At 43.3% G+C, this 14,427-nt stretch overlaps 1 protein-coding gene and 1 non-coding gene across 7 annotated transcripts in view; one reads left to right on the plus strand and one right to left on the minus strand.

Annotated features, from left to right (window-relative positions):
- NTN4 (netrin 4) overlaps window positions 1-14,427 on the minus strand; it is a 132,976-nt gene that overhangs the window by 116,712 nt on the left and 1,837 nt on the right. For 4 of the 6 annotated variants that reach the window (XM_053251258.1, XM_053251253.1, XM_053251254.1 and 1 more), the window contains exon 2: window positions 646-703. The gene's annotated coding sequence lies outside the window, so the exon portion shown is untranslated. Of the gene's footprint in view, window positions 1-645; window positions 704-2,853; window positions 2,869-12,986; window positions 13,005-14,427 lie in introns of those variants that run through there. The other 2 variants (XM_053251257.1, XM_053251256.1) reach the window with 2 other exon arrangements.
- LOC128328590 (U6 spliceosomal RNA) lies at window positions 3,291-3,394 on the plus strand. The gene has a single exon (XR_008309317.1). It is a non-coding gene; the product is annotated as a U6 spliceosomal RNA (small nuclear RNA).

Genomic DNA, 14,427 nt, shown 5'->3' on the forward strand with positions numbered 1-14,427 from the left:
ATTCAGCTCATTTATTTCCAGATGTTTTGTGATCTCATCTCTTATGAATGTTCTTAAGGATTTTGACTACGATCAAGATTAAAATCCTTTAATAATACAAGCCTATTAAATTTCTAGAAGATACTTAATTTTTTTTTAAATCACTGTGATTAAATGTTCTTTCTTTCTAGTGCCTTCCCTCTTGGAATCATAAAATAATAAAGACATATTTGTCCATCTAGCTCGATGTCCTATCTCTGCATATTATCTGAAACCAAACGGCTTAGAGCAAAAATGGGGAAAGAATTCTACAATAGGCAATTATTGAACAGCCAAAGGAACATTCCTGCTAATCCCTTAATTTAGAGGCTGTTTTACGCCTTGAATTAGGAGAGTCAACATCATTATTAAATCAGTATTTAACGGTGAGGCAGGGATGCAGATAGAGGGAGTCTGAGGAGCAACTTCTCTTCAACTTAAATTTGAAGTGGGGAGGAAAGACACTTGAGGGGGGAATAATATCGGTTATTTATGTTTGCCAAGGGGCAGATTTTAGTGAAATGTGGGAGAAACCTCTCCTATATTTAGGAGGGATCTGGAACCCTGTTGAGAGGTTTTTGGTGTCTATATCAATGACATGCTAGAAAATTGCAGAGATTCACTTACATGAATTGAGCTGGATGAAAATGATGCCTGTTGATCCTTCTGTTAATGTGATGTTGTCCTGAAATTAAGAATGAAGATTATCTGTTTCACTTGGGCAGCTATGCCATGATGTTCACAGTTGGAAAAGAATACTTGCTCCAGCATTGCTCATTCTTAGCACTCTCTAGATACTTACTTTTCCTGGACAGCGTGCCCAAAAGCTGCATGAACAGAAGGGTACTGCAGACATAATATGTTATCCTTGCCAACTCCTACTTTTCTACTGCAGTTGTGGCACCAACAGTGGATGACTCCTTGAGAGTTACTATGCCAAATCAGCTTTAAATGGCCATCAAAGCGGCTACTTTTCTCTGAGGACCATCGCACTACGGGAAGTACTATTCAGATTCTCAACTGGAAGCCCATTGAAATCAGCAAAGGCCTTTACAGTATAATGATTTCAGCCGGCTTTGATGCGTATTTCTAATCATGCGACATGTTTTTAAACACTAGGATTTGGAGCAATAAAAACTCTGAGGCTGATGAGGGCTTTGTGTGTGTTTTTTGGCCCAGTGGTTCCTCTGATGCTTTAGTAACCAGCAAACCACAATTCACAGCACTTTTCAAGAAAACCGACAGCATTTCACCCAAACTGCCTGCTGGCAGTGGCAACACAGTCAGAATTAGGGTTCTTTGACAAATCTTAAGCTTTGGAGGGAAAAGAAATGTCCCATTGGTATACTAATATCAGGCCAGGCAGAGTGCCCTGTTTGTATAATCCAGTTTGAGCACAAACAGCACATTATGGCTTTAGCGTTATTTCCATGTGAAAGTGTCCACATTTGGCTGAGCCAAGAAAGTTATCCTGATTGACACGTTTACAAATGGGTCACTTGGAATGTATATTATAGATTGAAAGAGCAACGCAATCCACCTGGCGTTTAGGAAGGGAGGTCCTGGGAATCTGCCCACCAAAGGGGCCCTCTCCACCTCCATCACCCCTGCCGCCATAGAAACAGAGACAGCTGGCTTTAGGGGATCTTGCTATACTTTCAACTTTCCATAGATCTTCCTCAGCCTAGCCAGCTTCCTCCCTTTCTATTCTGGACTCTCTGCCACTTGGCACTTTGGGCAGTACTTGCTCATGTTCCATGTTTTCAGTCCTTTGATGAAAAGTAGGATCTGCACAGGTGGCATCCAGTGGGGGGGGGGACATGGGTGAGGAGAGGCAAGCTCTCCCCAAACAAATCATTCAACCCTCCCAACATTGCTGAACCAACTGCTGAACCATATACCAGAAATTAAAATACAGCTGAAGATTCTGTCTACACTGACTGGCAGGAGTCTTTCCCAGCCCTGCCAGATGCCAGGGATTGAACCTGGGACCTTCTGACTGCAAAGCAGATGCTCTCCCACTGAGCTACAGCCCTATGAAGCTTACATGTTGCAGCTGTCTCCTTTGAGCAAACATTTTTAAAACAACACAATTCGTGAGCTGAACTTTGATAACTGTATACATTTCATACCATACATACATGCCAAGCTTGTAATGTTCATAAGGACATTAGCAGCTTCTGCCTAGCAGTATCTGGAATTAGCTGTAAGGTGTATACTGATGTTACTAGATCTGACAAGCATTATGTAAACAGAATTAGACTCTGCTTGCAAAAACTTGAGTTTCACTTTGCAGTCTTTAGCAAATAAATCTAATGGCACTCCTAATCTAATTCACATCTGGTAGGAAGCCAAGCCATTAACACACTGTAAGTCCATAAACACTATTAAAGTATTTCTTTGTAAACACTACCCACCCCCCACAAAAGCCCACTTTTGTAGCTGTGTTCATTTTGACACGTAAAGGTTTGCATGAACATTTTTCTCCCGTCTTGATCTGCAAGTTTCACCCCCTGAAGCTGTGCTCTGAATGAACTTAGAGTGAAACCAGCACAATATCATAGTTTGGCCCAGGCTTGTTTCAAGCTGGATTCAGATTTTCTGGAAAAAGTTCCTGAACCTAAAAGGACCTTTAGATCCATGTTGCCAACAGAAACCAGCAATTTTCATAGGTCTGAGATTTCATAACCGCTCCCCTCTCATGCAGTAGAACATACTTCCAGAGACCTTCACCAAGGTCTTGCCCAAGGCAGATGAATTGCACTAGATGGAAATGTGCATCCTCATCAAAGGACACATCCAGCCAGTCCAACAGAGATGAATGCGTATACATACCCAGATAATCCTCCATCTGCATCCACATCAGCTGCACATGCAGAAACTGATTTTTATTTGCAGGTCTTGCTGGATCAGGATGGATATTTCAAATTGGAATGCTGATTGTTTACCATGTGTCAGTGTGAATCTGAGGCAGTTGTACTAAGCATCTAGCTTTTGTCATCGGCACTGAAAACATTTGGAACATGGTTGCTATGGTGTTACTGTGTTTGCAGTTGTATGAAGGGTTGATTTTCCTGTTCCAAACAGACACACAATAAAATAAAAATAAAAATCTTAAGAACTGGACTGCAAATGGAACCTGTTGCTTCCTCGCTTGTCTAGTTTGCTTTTCCTTTCCTTCCCTCTTGGCTTTTCCTCTTCCTCTGCTCTCACTTGCATGAATGCATAATCCCAGTTTCACATCAGTTTAACACCAGCACAGATTGTGATCGCTTCAGTAGCACAAAGGTCTTTTGTTTTTGGAACAATACAAAGAAGATTAGCTTAGCTTCTGAATAAGGATGACATGCTAATTCATGAAGCATACCATTTCTTAAAAAATCCCTAGAGTTAAAAAAGAAAGATCCAGAGAGCAAGTGCTCAGAAATGTTGTGGAAGCTTTGTTGAAGTTAAGCAGATAGGGGTGTGGTCAGAACCTGGATGAAAGACCACTTGGGAACCCTATGTATGCCACCTTGAGTTCCCTCAATGCAATAAAAAGACAACAAGATAAATAAACCCACTTACATAACCCAAGAGATGGCCTGATTGCCTTGGCATATTCTAGCACAGCACTGGCCAACTACATTAGCATTGAAAAGGTTGGGAGAGCAGTGACACCGAGGTCTTGAAGCTGGTTGCCTTCCCACAGATGTGAGTACTTGTGTCCCCTTGTGAGTACTTGTGTCCCCTTTGAGCGAAATTGTAAAACAGGCAGTCTTCTCAGGAAGTCACAACTAAAGGAAGAGACTTGACTATAATTTTAACAAGAGGATTGCCACATGATTTGAATTCCCACGTGACTTCTGACATGACATGGAGATGGACACATGTCCAGGCTCAGTGCTTTATCTCTGCTGTTAACTACTGATGAACATTTATTGTTGGTAGAGATGGGGAAGGCAAGAAGTGGTGGGAGGTCTACTTCGTGGGAAAACCTGACTGAAGAGCACGGAGAGAAGCAGGGAGAGTGGAGGAGGAAGGAGGGAGAATGCTGGGACAAGGAAGATGGTGGAGTGGTTAGGGGAACTGGGAAAGGAGCCAGGGAAAGAGGGAGGGAACCCACTTGAGAGTGGGGGAGAAGGAGAGAGAGAAGCCAGTCAAAGGACCAGTGGAAAAGAAGGGAAACACCAAGAGCAGGGGGAAGAAGATACCCCAAAAAAACCTGAGAAGGAAAAGAGAGAGAAGCTTGTAAAAGAACCAGTGGAAGGACCAAGGGCAGAGAAGGGAAGGTACAGGGAGAAACTCAGGGAGCTAAGAGGGTAAAGAACCAATGGAACCAATGGAACCAATGGAAAGAACCAATGGAAGAGAAGGCAGCAGAGGGGAGAGAAATCTGGGGAGAGAGGAGAGAGCGCCAGTAAAGGAAGCTGGGCCAGGGCAGAACACACACTGGATGAAACCCGGGGAGAGAGACAGGGAGAAGAACCAGCCAAAGATCCAGTGGAAGAGAAGGGACTGGAGAGGGAGCAAGGAAAGAGAAGGGGGAAGCTGGAAAAAGAGGGAAGAGGAAAGTGGCTTCTTTTACTGTGGAAGGAGAACTGGCTGCCAGCAGTCCAGTGAAGAGTGGATTGAGGGGCCAGGCTATGCAAATCTGGAAGACTGCTGGGAACCAGAAAGTAGAACTGGAGAGCAGAGCAGTTCCACTGCTCATTGTGGGAGGAGGAGAACTGTTTTGAATGGCTTAGGTTCTACTGTGAGGAGAGGGAAAAGGATTGTATGTGAGCAGTTCCACTTATACTGAAGGGACAGCTGATGGATGCCACCAGCCGGAAGAATTGCCTGGAAAGTATCTGGCTCTGGGCTTTGCTCTAGGCTACTTGTGGGAGAGCACACTCTGGAGTATGCACTCCCCATGGAGGGCCATGGCCACATCAATGTTGCTTATGTCTGAAAACAGTGGTCCATGGCCGTGATTCTACAGGAGCAGGTGGCCCCTTCCAGGGCAACCTTTTTAACCATGGGAGGAGCTGACTGTCCTCCTCAACTTTACTGGTAAAAGGTAGAATTTCCTAGCCTGACCTGATGATGCAACAAGGCCAAGCTCTCTCTCACACACATGCATCCAGGGAAGAGAAAATCAGAGAGAGAGAAATTCCTGGGAATGGAGCAAGGAGGGAGAGGTTTCCTGTACTACCTGTCTGATGTGAAGGAAGGGGGAGCACGATGGTGAAGAAGCAGAGGGTCACAACCTCCGAGATGACTCCCAGAGGCTGCACGGCTTGGAGGGGCTTTGGCTGGCTATTTTTACAGGGCGGAAAGGTGCTTTGTGTACTGGGGATATGTGCAGAAGAGGGGTTCTCTAGTTAATAGTTACTGAGGGTGATGTTTAGTGGAGAACAATGAGTTTTGGGATAGTAAGTCATTACCTAGAGGGCTGGGTCTCCCAAGAAGGATGTAAATGTTGACTTTGAGGATTAAGGGAGTATCAGAGAGACATGGACAAGCTGATAACTGCACAGAGATCAGGAGTGCAGATATGTGAGTGAATAGAGGGGGAATTCATGGCTTCTCCGTCCTGGGGTCTCAGGAACACTAGCATCTGCATACAGGGAAGGTCTTTTTAAGGTGTTGGGGTGCTTGGCTTGGACTCCTAGAAGGTGGGGAGCTATGGCTGCACTCCTTCCCTATGACATTCTATCTGCAGTGGGATGAGAACACCATCTCATCCCCAGACCTCCTGGGGCAGACAGATCCAGACTGTGTGCCTCTTTAAAGGTGCAGAGAAATGTACACAGAGGGGCCCTGTTTTTGACCTGCTAACATCCTCACAGGAAAAGTGTTGTAGTCCCACTGTGGGAATGATGCCTCTATGCCCTCTCCTTGTCCCCTGCTTCAGGTAAGAAGCCACTGCTGACTTGTCTTCATGGCAGAGTAGCATCTTACTGGTGTGTGTGTGTGCTGTTTTTTTTTACTAGAGTGAACAAGTTCTTTCTAGAGCAGGGGTTCTCATCTCAACTTTGGGTTCTCAAATAGCCATTGTGGCTGGGGAGTGATGGGAGTTGTAGTCCATTTGGGAACCAAAGAGTTGAGAACCTCTGGCGTACACAGAGAAGGGCTTGTAGCTTGAAATGGAAAGGCTAGCTGTGATCCTCCAGTGCCCAGAGGCTGTTCTAGATGCATTTCAGATGCTGGGCTATATGCCCTACCTAAATCATGGCCCATTTGCATTCCTGCATGGTACCAACCATGAAAAAAGTAAGATGTATGACAAGGCAAGATTTTTTGTTTGTTCACCAATGTCATTAATCCACGCACAGAAAAGCCTGTGGGATGTTAAAGCTGGCTTAAATAATTATATTCTAAAATGTTATTCCACCACAGTGGATGTTAGATTTAGGGATTGCCCTAAAGTAGCTTACTTCAAGGAGTCTGGTGGGGTTTTTTGGGGGCGGGGGTTTGGGTTTCCTCCTCCTCCTCCTTTTTTTGCATGGCTCTAATCTCCACTGGCATGAACTTGGCTCTTGAGCAATTTCTGTGATTTGAAGCCAGCTTTGAGTTTCGGTTGAGAAACCTTGATGTGAAAGCAGAGCTTCCAAATTCCTTCAGGACAGTGCCGAGGATCTTCCTCTTCTCTGACAGGACAATAACTTGTGATTCCTAATACAAATGGCTTTGTTTTTCTCAGCACATACTTCCAATTCTAATTCATTAATGTCAAAATGTTTAAGAAACAATAACCCAGAAAGCAACCACACTGTTTTGTCAGAACCAAAGAAAACAGGGCAAGTTTTATGTTTTTGGCACACTACACTGTTTTCAGAGTCACATGTTTTAAACAGCCTTCCTTCAGTATGGCTGCATAATTTGTGTGCTTGTTATTGGCACATGCACATGAAGCCTTTCTGTCCTCAGAGTGCAAAACCAAGGTTTTATTTAGTAAGGTCTAGTTTTGTTCTGTGAAGAAGCTGGGCAGGGAGGGGGATCACATGACTAGTACACTTTACATTGCTGCAAATTGTGGCGGGGGCGGCGCGGCTGCCCAGCATGATAAAGATGGAACCATTTGTGTTGTTTTTATAAAGTACATGCACCAGTGTTTTCAGTTTAACACATTCCAGAAATACAATGAAGCTCTTCTCACGATCAGTGAGAAGAGCTCCGGGCTAAGTGAGGAGAAGGAGGGTTTACCTTCCCTTCCCCGCAGACAAACACAGTGAGGTCCATGGGAGGGCAGATCACCTGCCCAGACGAGCAGCGGCTCTCCTATGGGCCGCCCGCCCTTCACTTGGCCGCTCCGGGGGGGGTTGGGCTCAGGGAAGTGCTGCCATGCGATGCCCCATCCCCAGAACCACAATAATGCACCACACAAGCGCACGGTGCATTAGTGGGAGCCTCCCCCCACCCCGAGTGCACCTGCCATTGCTGCAAGCAGCCGTGGCAGGCACATGGTCAAGAAAAGGGGTTAGGAGAGCGCTCGTTTTCCTAACTTTGTTTAAAGGGAAAGCTACATAGGTGGGTTTTCCGCCTTGTAGCAACCGGGCTCAGGCACGAGCCTGGTGGTTCACACACACAGCAGAAACCAGGCTGGGCTCCCTTAGCCCGGTTTCTGCTGCACGTGTGGATAGCCTCAATATATGGTTCTAGTATAAAAGTAACCTTCACTAAATCAGCAGAAATCATCTTGCTCAATGACACAGGGAAAGAGATGAATGGATTTGATCCTTAAAGGTAGGGCTTGACAAATCCCAGACTCCAGGGGGCCATGGTGCCTAGAAATTTAAGCATGCTTCTTAGACTACGATATTCACAGTTATTTAATAAATCTTTATACGTTCCAGACAGCCCTGTTTCTCTTCAAAGTATGTTACTTGCAAAGGGGATAAGGAGAAGCTAATTTACCCTCCCCTCTACAATGTCCGTCACTAAATCTCAAGGTGCTGGTCTTGAGCTTTAAAGCCCTACACGGCTTGGGGTGGTGTATCTGTCAGATCATATCTGCCTATATGAACCTGCCAGGGCCCTCCATTTGACATCTCAGGCTCACAACCCTGCCACTAACAGAGATCTGATTGGCAGGGACTAGAGACAGAACCTTTTCAGTTGTGACCCCTCAACTTTGGAATGTCCTCCTGAAATAGCTCCACCATGCTCCCTCGCTCAGGGTCTTTAAGACATTGTTGAAGACCCATCTTTTAGAGAGGTGTTTTAACTTTTTAGCTGTAACTATATCTAGTGGGTTTTTAACTTTCAACATTTTAACTTGTAATTCTAAATTTGGGTTTTAACTGAGATTTGGTTTTAGTTAGTTTCTGTTTTATTAGTTTTATAGTGTATTGGTTTTATTGACTTTGTTAGTCACTCTGAGCAGTAGTGAACTGGAGGGGCAGGGCATAAATATTATAAATAAATAGATCTAGCAATTTTATCATCTGTCTATTGTCTGTCTCGTAAAGTTTTCGGCTGGCTCCCAGATCCAAAGAAAATTTGCCAAGGTGATGCCTAAGGCTTTTAGAAATAATTAATATATGCAAGTTAAAGAACAAACTCATAATGAATAAGTATATGCAAAATATTGACATTAAAAGTTGCAGGCTTGCATCCAAATCAAGTTGTGTACATTGAACAGTTCCATGCATGCATGGAGGGAAGGGATAATTTTCAGCACTGCCCTGCTTCTCTCTGCAACTGCTTGTGACTCTCAAAAGTGTCTGAGGGTCTTGCAGCTGTCAGTGATACATTTTTTCAGGCAGCTACATAGGGAAGAAAGGTTGCTGAAAATCACCCTTCTGTGCACACAAGGAAGAATGCCCAACACACACCTCTGAGTTTGGATGAAGGCCACTGCATAAAACGCAGAGAAGTTCTATTTGTAGTTAGTTTCAAATTATTTCATAAAAAGCAAAATGGATTCAGTTTTATATTTCTGTACCTTATTAGCTTTTCAGTTTAGTTCCGCTAACAGTTGTGTACATAGAGGGAAAGTAGGAAATGTCCATTGTGATATAATGGCATTGTGAAAATCGGCTTCAATGGGATTCAAGGCCTTTTAGGATGCAGTGTAAATGTGGCTGTACTGGGCCCTGCTTCTTTTACATATGAACATAGGAAGCTGGCATATACGGAGTCAGACCATTGGTCTGTCTAGCTCAGTATTGTCTTCACAGACTGGCAGCAGCTTCTCCAAGGTTGCAGGCAGGCATCTCTCTCAGCACTATCTTGGAGGTGCTGCCAGGGAGGGAACTTGGAACCTTCTGCGCTTCCCAGAGAGGCTCCATCCCCTGAGGGGAATATCTTACAGTACTCACACTTCTAGTCTCCTACTCATATGGGAAACTAGACTGTTTTAAAATTTGTTTTAGTTGTTAATTGATTTTAATGGTGTTGTTTTAATGTGAACCGCCCTGAGCCTTTTGGAAGGGCAGTATAAAAATTTAATGAATGAATGAATGAATGCAACCAGTGCAGACCCTGCTTAGATAAGGGGACAAGTCATGCTTGCTACCACAAGACCAGCTCTCCTCTGGTGGTACAGTCCCACTCAGGGACTCTGTGCAGCACAAGCCTCTCTTGAAATATTATGTCAGCACAAGAGCACCAGCAGAAACTATTGTATGGTATCTCAGAACGCAGACCTCAGATCTCCCTGTGATGTTGCTCTAGTGGCAGTTCCCTTGTGCTCAGTTGCAACACTCCTGGAGCCCCTGGTGGCGCAGTGGTAAAACTGCTGCCCTGTAACCAAAAGGTTACAAGTTTGATCCTGACCAGGGGCTCAAGGTTGACTCAGCCTTCCATCCTTCCGAGGTCGGTAAAATGAGTACCCAGAATGTTGGGGGCAATATGCTAAAATCATTGTAAACCGCTTAGAGAGCTCCGGCTATAGAGCGGTATATAAATGTAAGTGCTATTGCTAACATAATGCTAATCTCTAGCACTGAAGCACAGGCAGCTCTTGAAAGTGCCAACTATGAATTATCCCTCTTTAGCCACTTTTAGAACATCATGAAGTTCAATGACATCAACAGAAGTGTGAACTCACACAAATCAGATACTAAGATACTATAATATACTCTTGCACAGAATGAAGCTCCCATGAAATGTCCTGCTGTGCAATGCATTATCCTTTGGGAAGAAATACAGGCTGTTAACCAGTATTTCCCAGTACAGCATTTGTTTTCTCCGTACAGCAGAAAGGAGACTAGATAGTCCCCTCAGGGGATAGAGCTGCTCTGAGAAGATCAGAAGGTTCCAAGTTCCCTCCCTGGTTTCTCCAAGATAGGGCTGAGAGAGACTCCTGCCTGCAACCTTGGAGAAGCTGCTGCCAGTCTGTGAAGACAATACTGAGCTAGATAGACCAATGGTCTGACTCAGTATATGGCAGCTTCCTATGTCCCTATGTTTTGAATTCAAACACTGCTCATACTAAAAAAAATCCAAGTCCAAGGTTGATATTAAACGAAAACAAAAGCTTTGCCCAGATCATTTCTTCTTGGGCAGTTGCCTAAATGACTTTATTTTAAAAGAGGGATACAATTGTACTGTTATCAAACAACATACAAGCTTACATGTGCATCTACACAGTAGCCCCATTAAGACATTATGTTGTACGAGTTTACAGATATATGTATACCTGTACATGTTTTTGTGTGAATGCCTGTACCTGGGTTCATTTTTAAAGTGAACTTGAGTATTGGCCCCTCAAATGCATAATACAGATAGAAAGTGTACTGCTGTACCTGCATACACTGTACACTTGTTGTATGAGTGCTGATCATAACATGTGAATGGGGCTAATGTCCCCATATCATCTCATTCTATTCAACATGATCAGTCAGGTAGTTTCAGGTCCAATTTTGCTATTGTCCACATATTACCAAAATATCCAGCCATTACACTGTCAGAACATAGGAAGCTGCAATATACTGAGTCAGACCATAGGTCCATCTAGTTCAGTATTGTCTACATAGACTGGCAACAGCTTCTTCAAGGTTACAGGCAGGAGCCTTTCTCGGCCCTATCTGGAGATGCCAGGGAGGGAACTTGGAACCTTCTGCATGCAAGCAGGCAGCTGCTCTTCCCAGAACACTCTTAAAGTGTTCACATGTGTAGTCTCCCATTCAAATGCAAACCAGGGCAGACCCTGCTTAGCAACAGGGACAATTCATGCTTGCTACCACATCACCAACTCTTCTCCCATAATGATGGGATAATGGGAGTTGAAGTCCAGAAATGTCCAGAGACCCAAGTTTGAGAATCCCTGCATGATGGGATTCCCCATCTAGCTTTTAAGAGCCTTGCAAAAAAGGCTAGCCTTTGCTTGGCACTTTATGCTCCTTCAGAAACCAAGCTAGGACTTGGCTATTTCATAAGGCTTCGGGACCTGGAGATTTTTGTTGCTGAAACTGATTCCATTGGATTTGGTGTCACTCTTTTCTGGACATTCATTCATTCATTCATTCATTCATTCATACATACATACATACATTCATTCATTCATTCATTCATTTATTAATTTATTATTAATGATAATAATTATTATTAATTCAATTTTGTTTCAATGCTGCTATAATACATTCCTGTTCTAAATTCTCAAAACAAAAACAAGATAGGATATAATTTTTCTAACAAAACAAAAACTGAAGCATAAAAGGGCAACATTCTCAATTATAAAACAACAATACCTCACAGCCTCTAGAATTTTATGGGCTCCGACTTTCTTTTTCTCTCTGCTAGCGAATGTTCAACTTAGTGTCAACCAGCAGAGAAGTTCTTATGTTCAGAGTTTCTGACTGTTCATGAGGTGCGGCTTGCCTGTTTCCAGGTTTCCCCTTGAAATCATGAGGACAGCAGAGCAGTTCTTATATCCAGTTTCCGACGAACAGTCAGGAACTCTGAACATGAGAAGTGCTCTGCTGGTTGACACCAAGTTCAACATCTGCTAACAGGGATCCAAAAAGATGCCCCCCAATCAGCTTACCAGCAGGGCAGTAACATGACAGGCACCTCTTGTTGCTTTGCCACACTCATTCAGAGGTAATCTGCCTCTGCACATTTAGCCTCCATGGCTAACAGGTGTTGACAACCCTATATATAGGAAGGAAATTTTCCTAGCTCCAACAATGGACAGCCAGAGGCCTTCGGGAAACCCACCAACAGGTTATGAAGGCAATGGGCATTCTATATTGTTTGTCCACAGCATCCAGCCTTCAGATAGACTGCCTCCACATATGGAGTGCACACTTTTTGTTAACAGTCACAGCTGGATGCTTACATTGGACTACCAGAAGGGCCACTTCACACATGACTGTTGTACATAAATATAATTGCTTGTTAGAAAAAAATGTGGCCACAATGTGCCCAGAGACTTTACAACCCATATGCTTCCAACAAAATAACTGTACACGAACTTCAGAAAGCATTCACTTTCTAATATTTTTAACTGAGTTCTACAATAGCTAATGTTATCCTGATAGCTGCTATATTCCTCTATGCTACAAACGGCAATTGGCAATAGATGTACAAAGACGTTTATTTTCTATTGTCAGTGGTAGGCGGTGCTACAGGGATGCATAAGATGCTGAGCACAGCTGGACTTTGTGCTGCACTTAATTGTACAATGATGCTACTCATCTGCATGTGTGGGGAAACAGCCTCCATGCATCAGCAGCTGCTATTTCTGGTGTACTTATTCAGAAGCGATTGCCACTGAAATCAATAGGACACTTCCAGTAGTTCTGTTCAGGAAAGCTATGTGTAGAGAAAAACACTCTCAGTGCCTTTCAAGATGGCAAAAGACCCTGCCAATAATAGTAACTTAACTGGTATGTATTCAATATTCTCTCTTTGAATAGTTGAGAGCCAACTGTGGGGATAAATGACAAGTCTCACACAATATATATCTTCCAGATGCATTCTAGAACAAGCAGTCAAAAAAGGATACTCCTAAGGCACCATATCATGGCGGAAGCAAAGAGCACAATTCTGCATACCATGTAGATCTATACACACGCAGGTCAAAGTTTTCCACTGGGATTGTTAAAAGGGGATGTCCCAAGTCCTTGACTATGGTTACCTCTCAGTCTGTAGATGAAGGGGTGAGGAGACAGAGATTATCCCAAACTCTGGGCAGATGCATAGGGGATGGTATGCACATCAACTGGACCAGTAGGGAAGTTGCACTAAAAAACACCTGGCAGGAATCTCACTCAAGTTTTTAGATTTGGGACGGGAGCATGAAAGATTCACTGGGCGATATGGCAGGCAGCCCTGTGTTGATGGTAGGGAGCTGCTGCACAATTGGAAAGGCAGCCCGGGCAGTGTAGCATAAATGGGGCTGCTGTGGAACACCTTAAAACCACTTCCAGAGCATTGCACAGAACTCCTTCAATTGAAAATAATTAAGGAAATGCTGCACAACTGTCCAGAAGTGGTTTTAAGTCATTTTGCAACAGCCCCATTGGGACAGTAGTAAATTTATTACGGTCCTTAGACCAGCTTAACATTTAAAGTAATACAATTATAATTTACAAAATATTCAGATTGCTAATACAAGCTCTACGAAATTTGGATGCAACAAAACAGAACTTGGCCACATTTATAGAAGCAACAAGTTTAAAATCTGACAATAAAACATCCAAGTAAAATTGATCTGTATGACCAGGATAGTTCTTTAAGAGAGGATTGGGACAGTTTTTTAAGTTGTGCAGCACCCCCAGAGAGTCCCTAATGTCAACATAGGGCTACTTGTCATGTCGGCCAGTAATCTTAGAAGGGGCTAATAATGTTAAAAACTTTAAGAAACTCTGGATTAAATGAATTATACATTATCCTAAAATGATGCATGCTTGCAAGGGTACTATATTTATTTTACTGCCAAGAGAAGAACTGTTGTACATGCCTTAAAAAAAACCCCACACAGTCTAGAACAGGGATTCTCAAACTTGGGTCCTCAGGTGTTATTGGACTTCAACTCCCATAATCCCCAGCCTCAGTGGCCTTTGGTTGGGGATTATGGGAGGTGAAGTCCAATAACACCTGAGGACCCAAGTTTGAGAATCCCTGGTCTAGAATATCACAGCCCACAGGATAGATGTTTCTCATACTAAAGTATTGCAATTCTGCTGTGCTCTTCTTATCAGACACTACAGATCTCCAATGCCACATTTTAAAAAGTTATCTGGAAACCCTACTTGACCTTTTAAAAGAAAATATATCAGATTATGCATTGCTTTATTTTACTAATCTGCTATGGCAAGGACTGGTGAATTTTAAAATTCTGTAGGCATACCAGATTTAAAAAAATCCTTTAATATATCAGCATGTCCACATGAATGAGTTCAGAGATGTGTATTTTGTTCTTTTCAAAGAAAGTGAATTGAGAACAGTTAGCTTTTCAATCAGTTATTGCATGTCCTCACCAGAAGGCACTAT

The sequence above is a fragment of the Hemicordylus capensis genome, chromosome 5 (assembly GCF_027244095.1).
Source record: "Hemicordylus capensis ecotype Gifberg chromosome 5, rHemCap1.1.pri, whole genome shotgun sequence".
NCBI lineage: Eukaryota > Metazoa > Chordata > Lepidosauria > Squamata > Cordylidae > Hemicordylus > Hemicordylus capensis.